The sequence below is a fragment of the Equus quagga genome, chromosome 21, assembly GCF_021613505.1.
Source record: "Equus quagga isolate Etosha38 chromosome 21, UCLA_HA_Equagga_1.0, whole genome shotgun sequence".
Lineage (NCBI taxonomy): Eukaryota > Metazoa > Chordata > Mammalia > Perissodactyla > Equidae > Equus > Equus quagga.
In genome coordinates, this window is record NC_060287.1 from 13,596,260 (window position 1) to 13,606,658 (window position 10,399).

At 42.1% G+C, this 10,399-nt stretch overlaps 1 protein-coding gene across 4 annotated transcripts in view; it reads right to left on the reverse strand.

Moving 5' to 3' along the window:
• NRIP1 (nuclear receptor interacting protein 1) overlaps positions 1-1,051 on the reverse strand; it is a 93,206-nt gene extending 92,155 nt beyond the window's left edge. For all 4 annotated transcript variants that reach the window (XM_046648048.1, XM_046648047.1, XM_046648044.1 and 1 more), the window contains exon 1: positions 741-1,051. The gene's annotated coding sequence lies outside the window, so the exon portion shown is untranslated. The remainder of the gene's footprint in view (positions 1-740) is intronic.
• Between the last annotated feature and the right edge of the window lie 9,348 nt (positions 1,052-10,399).

Sequence of the window (10,399 nt, forward strand, 5' to 3'; positions counted from 1 at the left end):
GCTCCGAGGCGCGCTCCGCGCGGCTCCCTCTGCGAAGGCGCCCGCCGCCCGTCCTCCCCGGCGCCCAGCCGGCTCGTCCCTCCGCGCGGCAGCGCCGCGAGCGCACGGCGGACGCCAGGCCACGGGCGGGCGGGCGTGGGCCGGCTGTCCCTGCGCTCGCCGCCGCCGCCGCCGCCGCCTCCCGAGTTCGGGGCTCTGCTGCAATGTCTGCGAGGCTGACTTTGAGCGCCTCGCTCGCCGCCCGCCCGCCGCCGCCGCGCTCCTCCCTCCGCCGCCGAGCCGCCGCGGCCGGTCCCTCCCCTCGGCGCTCCACGCCATTCAGCTCTTCGGCCAAGTTTCTTAACCCTTTTTTCCCCCGCCCTCCCATTGTCACCGGGGCCACAGGCAGCCGCTCGGGGCCCGGCAGCCCGCGGGAGCGCAGCGGTCCCCTCGGTCCCGCGGTCGTGCTCCCGGCCCGCCCTCCCGAGGACCGGGCGGGGGCTGCCGGGCCCAGGCAGCGGAGGACCGCGTGCACCCGGAGAGCAGGGGCCCCAGCGCCCGCGCCGGCCCCTCGGCGCCTGGACAGCTCCTCCCGGGGGCCCGGGCATCGGGCGGGTTACGCAGGCCAAAGGCTCGCGTTGGGGACACAGCCTGGGGGCCCGGACACCCCGGGTCCCCGCCTGGGTGCTGGCGCCTTAGGCGCCCCCCTCCTCCCAGGTCACCTCCTGGGCTCCGTCTTACCCACCCCCAACTTCCACCACCTTGTGATCTGTGTGTCCTGCTTTCATCGGGGGGGGCACGGGCACTAACTCCAGGTCACTGTGACTCGACGCCCAGCACGTAGTAGGCACCCAGGAATGACTGTGGAGGGACTCCAGAGGCCAGCTGGGCGGGAGACCTGAGGAGTGCCCCGGGCAGCTCCTCGGACGGACGTAGGACCCAGGAGCAGGGTTTCCCGTCAGCTGCTTTGTCACTGCGAAGTCTCCCGCGGAGCCTGTCAGCGAATCGACATCCTCCCTGGGAAGAATTTGACCCTACAAGACAAGGCGAAAGGAACAGGGCTGCCACTTCTTCGGCAGCTCTCCTCGGTTCAGTGTCCAAATAAGAAATAACAATTACATCACGAGGCGGGGAGGCAGCGCTGTGGAGCCTCTCGGTTTCCTGCAGCCGAATCTCGCTGAACCCGCCTCTCACTTGGGGGGGATATGGATTGGTGAAGAGGGAAAGTGGAGGGAGGAGAGAGTCAGACGAAACCAGAATTTCCCCCTTCTTGTATTTGCTGTTTTCAAATCTTTTCCTCAACGCTCCCCAAACATCTAACCAGCACTATGAACACCCCTTCAACACCTCCCCAGATGTCAGGTTTCTTTTTGACTCCAGCCTCTAGCATTTAGTAACTCGCCATGAAAAAAATTGCCAGGGGAAATGCTTGCCGTTGCTGAAATTGTTTTTGCTTGATAACGAGAACGCTAAAGTACAGCTTAGCCTCACCCTAAACTCTGAAAGGTATGCCTATGTTAAAACACTTATTACCCAAAACAAGTGCGTGGATGAGGCACTCCATTCTTCTGTGTGGGTTTTCATAACCTTAGGAATCTGATAGCATTTGAAAATAGATTTGCCAGCGCACTTTAAAAAAAAAAAAAACCTATCTAAGTCATAAAACAGTATTCTACGCCTGTTATGTAACGGCTGTATTGTTCACTTAAAATTTCATTTAACCTTTAAAAATAGGAATGAGAGTTTTGGAATACCTTCACAATCTTAAAAGTGAAAGCAATTCTTCAAATTAATGCTTAGTACATCCAGCACCTAGCACAGTGCTCGGCACACGGTAGGAATATTTTGCTTAATAGTGATGAGGCATTTTCGAACAATTATTTTAGATCAGCTTAGTGATTCAACTGTGCAATCTGTTGCCGTCTTATATGGTTTAAACTTCATAGGATCACTTATTATTTGCATATACCACAGTTTGAAATCTCCTTAAGGCAGCTTAGTAAAGTCTGCTATTCCATATTCCATCATTTATCCTGTATTGGATAAATGAGAGAACTGTTCCAACTAATGGATGATCAGCCTAATTGGAGCTTGGCCCTTTAACAAACTCCTTTTTTAAAAAACTGTTTTTAACTGTTCTACAAAGATTTTCTAAAATGTTTCTGTTTTCTTAAGTAGTTTATTGGACTTCATTTGGCTTTTTCTTGAAAAGTCAGGGTTAATTTTATTTAAAAAGTATTTATTGTTGTAGGTTGTAGTGGATTCGGCAGATCCCTCGGCTTCCTATTCTCTATTGGGCTTCTTCCTAGTTGTCAGGGGTGCTCCCAGGAGGTATATAAGCCATCAATTGCTGCTCTGAAGGATTCCAGGGTACTGTGACTTAGTGATGATCTCTGCCTTTTGTAGTTTCTCTCTCTCCCCCTTCACTAACTGACAATCTGTGGTCCTTCCTCTCTGTTGCCAGTGTGCCTGCCTGTAAAATCCTCCACCTTTTCTGACTGGCAGCTTCTAGTCTGGTGCAGACTGGGAATGGGAATCCAGATAGCCTTACTTGTCACAATTCAGTCTAAAGTAAATAGGTCCCACGTGAGCAACTGATGTGCTCACCAAGGAGTAAGGCACATGAACCTTAGTGCACAGACTTTGGGACCCGTACTTGGACTACTCAAATGTTGCTTTGAAAAGCATTCTCTTTACATCTTAACTAGGTTTGTATCATTGAGATTGGTAGATGAAGAACCTCCTAAAAAGTAAGAGGTACACAATTAACCTAGCAAGCCGAGTGCTGGTCCTGCCCTGCAACACTAGTGCTAAAAAGTCCACTACCATATGTTAGATTGCTTAACAAATCTGCTCACCTCTTATTATTAATCTGTTTTCTCAACCTCACAGAAAACCACTCGTTGAAACCCTGAACTCTTTTTGATAGTACATTAGTGTTAGGTAAATTGCACACCTTTTGTGGAACTCATTTTTACTTAATCATGCTAACTGTGTTGGGGCTATTTTGTTGTTGTTCTTTGTTTTTAAAAAATCAATACCTAAATTTCCTGGCTCAGAGAGTCATTGCAAGGATGCTGGGGCATATATGTAATATAAGAAGGCCTATTCAGTAATTTGTATTTTGTACACAACTCCTATTTAACCAACTGTGATGTGAACGAAGATGTCCTTCCGTTTATATACTTAAACACAAAAGTATTTTTATAAACCAAGGGTCCCTATAGTGTCAGACACTTATAGCTCAGGCTCAAGATGTTTATCCACCACAAAGAAGTAGTCCAAGAGAGGTATGCTTGTGGTGTGCTCCCTGAATCTCTCCTGTTATAGCATTTTTCACACCATTTTGTGATGGTGTTTACTTGTCTGTATCTCACTCTAATTGCAAGTGCTACAGGCACAGAGTCCATATCCCTGAGCTCCACAAACAGTAGACATTCAGAGGATATCAGGCAAGATACTGTCACAGCCCAGAGGACAGGGTGTTTATTTCTATTTGGGGTACTGGTGTGGGATGGAGGAGTTCAGAGAAAATTTTATAGAGAAAATAATGCTTCAGCTGGCTGTTAAAAGGTAAGAATTTGCCAAATAGGCAAAGTGGGAAGGGAGTTCTAAGAAGAGGAAAAAGACCGTTTAACAGTAGAGAGGTGTGAAGAAAACAAAAATACATATTGAGAAGTACTGAACCCACATTGTACGCTATGAACTCATGACTAATAAATTACAACTGACAAAAATGTATTCAGCTGAAATGCCAGGGTAGTTACGCTGTTACCGTCCCTTAATCTCAAGAGAAGCGCTGATCAATAAGAACGTATAAAGCGAGCCACAAATGTGAGCTACATATGGATTTTTGAATTTTCTAGTAGCCACCCTTAAAAAACAAAAAGAAACAGGTAAAATTAATTTTAATAATGTACTTTCTTTAACCCAATGTATCACAATATTATCATTTCAATGTGTACACAACGTAAAAATTATTCATTAGATATTTTACATTTTTTTATTCACGCTAAGTCTTCAAACTCCAATGTGACTTTTACACTCATAGGACATCTCCACCTGGACTAGTGAAATTCAGGCGCTCGGTGGCCATATGTGGCTGATGGCTGCCATATTGGACAGGACACCTCCAGAGAATAGATGAAATCTTTAGTAGCACAATTAAAGGAAATTCTCTTAAGATGAAAATCTAAATCTTGTTCAACCTCAGATTTTATTTGTGTTGATTACTGGCGTTTAGCTATGCTACGTTATAAAGACCGCTTTCTTGCATCTCAGCTTTTATGCCAATTAGAGACTCAGCAAGGTTTACATTTTATGTAGTGTGTCTTCATTAACCACACTGTAGTTACAGCTACTCCTATCTCTATTAGTTCTGGTGGTAGACTGTAAACGTAAACCAGTTTTATGGCAGAAATAAAACACTATAAATTTTGAGTTGAATAAGCTTTTAAAAAGGGCTTCCCTAGATCACAGAATTACCTCCATGCTAGTTACTGTCAAGGATCTTCTTGGCCCTGGAAGCCCAGGGTTTTGCTTTTCCATTCTTCCATGCCCAGTTACTTGTGGACTATAAAATCCACCCAGCCTTCGTCCGAGGCAGTACCTCCCCGAAGCTGCAGTGGTAAGGACGTGCTGCAGAGACCTGAGTACTGAGAAGGTCTAAAGAGCTCAATGAAGATGTTTCCACACCCTGTCTGCAGGTTACTGCGCAGTTTTTTCTAACAAGATTGGAGCCCTTTTACTTTCGATGAGGCTTCAGTGCCAAGGACTGCCAAAACCAGGGCACTCAATTGCTACACTAAAATGAATCCTGAAAACTGGATCTTAAAGGAAAAGTCTGAAAATGATTGCATACAAGCAGCTGAAAGTGTGGAAGAAAAAGGCAGATACTTCAATGAAATGCAAATGTGGACGATGTCTTCTCATTCCCCAAACAAGGAAGTGTCTAGCATAGTTAAGGGATCCAAAAAGCCAAGAAATCCCAATGAATCTAAGGAAAACCTGTCAGTTTTGATGATATGTCAGTTTAATATGTCTAAACGATTGAAAGTAAATATTACGCGGAATCCTATCTTTTTACGTAGAAATGGGTTATGTAGCTCTCATTAAGCAGTCGTTTCATAAATGAATACAAAATTTCTTTTTGTGATTTCACAAACATACACCCCTATAGTAAGTCAATTGGATAAAACTTGATCCTATTAATTTTTAGAGATTTTATTCAGATAACCTACAGCTAAAGCAAGGCACATATCTGCTTTTCCAAATGACTCAGGGTTCTGTAGGGGAGAAAGCTATAAAGAAAACATGATGTATGTTTACCATCTGTGCAGTTGTTTGAACCTCAAAAGAAATAGACATAGACTCTGACATATCTGTTTTAGATTTGTTTGGTTTAAGAATCATAAAATTCTTATATAATCTTTTCACAAAACCAAACTAAAATTACTTTCACCCTCAAATACACACACACACACACACACACACACACGCATACATATATACTCCTAAGATTTCACACAATTCAATGGGGAAAGAATAGTCTTTTCAGTAAATGGTGCTAAGGCAACTGATTATCCCATATGGAAGAGAGTGAAATTTGACACCTTATTTGCACTATACATAAAAATTAACTCAAAATGGATCATAGACCTAAGTGTAAGAACTAAACTATAAAACTCCTAGAAGGAAATATAGCAATAAATCTTTACGACCTTGGTTAGGCAAAGCCTTCTTAGAAATGACACCAAAAGCACAAATGAAAAAAGGAAAACTAGGTATATTAGACTGAATAGACACTTCTCCAAAGAAGATATACATTAAACACATGAGAAGATGCTCCATATCATTAGCTGCCAGAGAAATGCAAATCAAAACTACCATGTAATACCACTTCACACTCACTAGCAATGGCTATAATAAAAATAAATAAGTACAAAGAACAAGTGTTGGCGAGGATGTAGAGCAATTAGAACTCTTATATACTGCTGGTGAAAATTTAAAATGTTGCAGCCACCTTGGAAAAAAGTCTGGAAATTCCTCAAAAAGTTAAACATAGAGTTACCGCATGACCTGGCAATTCCTCTCCTAAGTATATACCCTAGAGAAATGAAAGCTTTATCTCTACACAAAAACTTACATGAGTTTTCATACCAGTACTCTTCATAATATCAAAAAAGGGAAACAACCCAAATATCCATCAACTGATGAATGGGTAAACAAAAGGTGGTGGTATATCCTTACAATGGAATACTACTCGGCAATGAAAAGGGAATGAACTACTGATACAGGCTACAACATGAGTGAACTTGGAAAGAGTGTGCCGAGTCACAGAAGACCACACGTTGTATGATTCCATTTATATGAAATGTCCACAATAGGCAAATCTCTAGAAACAGAAAGTAGAGTAGTAACTACCTAGAGCTGAGGAGGGGTTTGGGAAGATGTGGAGATCGACTGTTAATGGGTGCTGAATTTCTTTTTGGAGTGATAAAAGTGTTCTAAAATCGCTTGTGAGGATGTTGTCACAACTCTGTAGATACTAGAAAAACATTGACTTGTATACTTTACATGGGTGAGTCATGTGGTACGTGAACATTTAAATAAAGCTATTATATATTGTAAAAAAAAATAAACACTAAAGGGCCTTTCTATCTTCTCATTTTGAAAAAAAACAAATTTGACATGTATCAGAAAATAAAGTCTGTAAATGTTTAAAAAAGCCACAATTCAAAATTATTTTTGCTTGATATGATTTGCCAAAAATCAACAAAATAATGTATATGCTTATAAAACCAGAAAACTACATGTTGGAAATTAACTTTGCGATTCGTGATTCATGAGTGACATAGGACAGTAAGGGTAAAGGATGGTGTTATCAGGACAACCCAAGTGTCAGTAATAGTGTGCATGATTCTGAGTGTGTGTGTGTGTGTGTGTGTGTGTGGTCTTTCAGCAATACCAATATGGAACTCCAGGCATGACCAAGGAAGAGAATCCTGGATAAACAATATATACCATTCATGTCTCACAAAGCTGGCTTATGCCAGATACGTAACTTATTAATTTATAGTTGTAATTATCCCTACAAAGATAAATAATTACTCCTGTTGTGTAGTTCAGTGAACTATATTTCCTAAAAGCCAGGTGTCTAAGAATTCTAATTCCAGTTTCCATCAGCTGCATTTGGCTACTAGTAACAGAGACAAGAACTCAGTGATTTAATAGAGATAGAAGTTTGCTTTTCTCCAATGTAAAAAAAGTCCACAAATGCATTTCTGGGGCTGAGTTGATAATGCCATCATTATTAAGCATCCACATTATTTCTGTTCTGTCACTGTAACTCTCAGTTTTCAACCTAAAGATTGCCTCGTGATGTTAGTTGGCTACCAGAGCTCCAGTCGTCAAGTCTGCATTCCAGGCAGGAAGAATGTGAGTGGCCTACCTCCTTTTTAAGGAGTTTTCCTGAAAAGACCATCCAACAACTCCTGCTAACATCTCATTGGATGTATCCAGAGGGAATGTGGGGAATATAGTATTTTAGCTGGGAATAATATTCAAATAAAATCAAGATTTTGTTTCTAAGGAAGAAGATGGGACTTGATATTGAGTGGGTATTGGTCATTTCATGCTGGATAGCAAAACTTCATAGTGTAAAACAAGAAACACTATTATCTCAGTTTCTTGGGAGTAAAGAATTCAGGAACAGTTTAGCTGAATTGTTTTGACACAAGGTCCCTCATATGGTTGCAGTCAAGATGCTGGCAGGGTCTGCAGTCATCTGAAGACTTGTCTCGAGCTGGAGGATTCAATTTCAAGAAGGCTCCCTCAGAAGGCTGTTGGCAGGAGCCCTCAGTTCCTCACATGGCTGTTGGCAGGAGGCCTCGGTTCCCCACATGGCTGTTGGCAGGAGGCCTCAGGTCCTTTCACATGAGCCTCTCCACAAGCTGCTTGAGTATCCTAATGATGTGGCCGCTAACTCCTCCGACAGCGAGCTGTCCAAGAGACAGCAATGATGAAGTCACAGTGTCCTTTATGACTTGGTCTCCTAATTCACACAGGATACTTCCATTTTATTCTATTAATTAGAAGTAAGTCACTGAACTAATTTCTCTTTTAAGGCGAAAGTCATCTTGAAGGGAAGCGTATCAGATAATTTGTGGACATAGTTTAAAGCCACTGCAATAGGCTGTTAGCATTTTCTGTCATGGTCTGCCCTTTTGTTTTTCCAAACCAACATACGTGCCTTTGTTTTTATACATAGAACAGTCTCACCATCTCTCCAAGGGACCTAAGTCTCCTTCCACTACTGCACCAAATCTACTGACTAAGATTTCTGGGTGATATGCAGCCCTCTCCAAGAAGCCCAGATGGGGCTCCTTATAGGCTGGCAACCAAGAAACAAAAGACGTGTTTTCAGCCTTCAGCACATTCGAGTTTTCAGTGGTGGAGGAGGAATGGATCATTGCACTCAACTTGTCCATTTGGAAAAGGGGGAATGAGAAACACATTAGTCACTAGTCCATAATAATTATCAAAACCTGCTAAGCAGGAATGGCCAGGACTCCCTGCCATAGCATTTCGGGGAGTTCCTTGGTTGGCCAATCTGGCAGCTCCTGGGTCTTTTTCTTGAACGTATTTCTTCATGCCTTGTCCTCTGTTGCTCCTGGATCTGCTCCTGGGAGTTTCATCCTTGTCAATTTTCCTCAACAAATATCTCTGAGGAGAGTCCAGGAGAGGATGCCCTTCTTGGAGACCTTGTGAATTTTGAATTTTTGGGGCACAGGGATTGTTGTAAAGTTTTAACAGTCACAGACTGTTGTAAATTAAGTTTGGGATTCCTTTGGAAAGATAGTTCCTTCAAACATTTAACAAACTTGATTTGTCTCTATTCTATTCCATGTACAAACTACCATAGCCAAAAGTCTTGCCCAGACACGGTTTTTAAGCCTACAGATTCTCATCTTTTGTTTACTGAACTCTGTGTTCTGCTCATCCCTCTAGCCCTTAAATTAATGGTGGCTACCTTGAGAGCATCTGAAATAACAGGCTTAGATGAGGAAGCAATACAATTCATCATCTCTTGCCAGCAATTTCACTGTTGCTTTATAACAAAGCAAGAGTCTTACCTCCTCCTAAGACTGTAGTTTCATGGACCCAGCTTAAAACTTATTCACGTTCAGTCACAGAAGCAGATGACTTTTTCAACATTGCCTTATGACATTCATATCCACCTTTCATGTCTTATATAGGTACATCTGGTTGACAGAAACCAGGTCATATGTGAAACTCTACCTCCCCTGAGTCTGAGAAATGTGTGTAACATTCAGCTTTCCGGTGTCTAGTACGCAGGAAAGCATGCTACAAAGAAATTAGAGTGGTGTTTAGTGTGTCATTCTGCAATATTGGTCACAATGGTCAAACGGTTATTTCCAGTAGATAGCAAGACCCAAAGTTTCTGAAGCACATGAAGTAGTTTAGATTGTAAAATGAGCAATAATTCATCCAAGAATTATTAAATTTGAGTAAATTTTGCACTAGTCATATTTCAGTGTATTATAGCCCTTGGAAAGTTGATCAACCATGTTAACCAGTATACTCTATCTTGGTCTTGATGGTATACAAAAATGTACTTATGCTTGCATAGGGCATCTTTGGTTTTAAGGAAGAGAGACCTATGCCAATTAACTTGAGAAAAAAGGGGCTTCTAAGGCATAAAACACATGGAATCTAAGAAAATGCTGTGCCACTAGCCCTCAGAAGACCATAGCCCTTCATCCTGATGGTCTACCAATAATGTATCTATGATATCCTCCATTTGTGCAGACTGTCTATTGGTCCAATACTCCAAAGAGAAAATTTGATTGACTATTGGCCAGTCAATGGACTACTTCTTATGTGGGCAAGTATTCACCCTTGGTCTAATCAACCATAGCTAGGAGTGGAGGTGAGGGAAAGTTCACTCAGGACGCAAGGATTGACATTCCCAAGCCTGTAAATAGGGTTGGTAGAACTAGAAGGGTAAGATAGGTGTGGTAGATCAATTAACTAATGTTTCTAGTACAGACATTATCTTTTATGCCATGTAAATTAAGACATAATATTGTAATGACATCATTAATCTTATTTACAAACTGCCTGCAAATTAAAGCTTGTGATTCTTATATACAAGATACATTAAACATATTCATTCTTTCACCAATTATTTATTGATAGCCTACTAGGCACCATGTGGGACACTATAACAAGTTCTCTTGATACAAAATGAACAAACCATGGTTACTTGCTTTTGGCACCCATAGGAAGAGACAGCTAATATTTAGTTTGATATGTTCTTTAATAAAGATGTGGTTAAAATGGGTGTTATAAGGGAAGGAGGCATTGGTTCATATTTGGGGGTTCAAGGAAAGGTTTC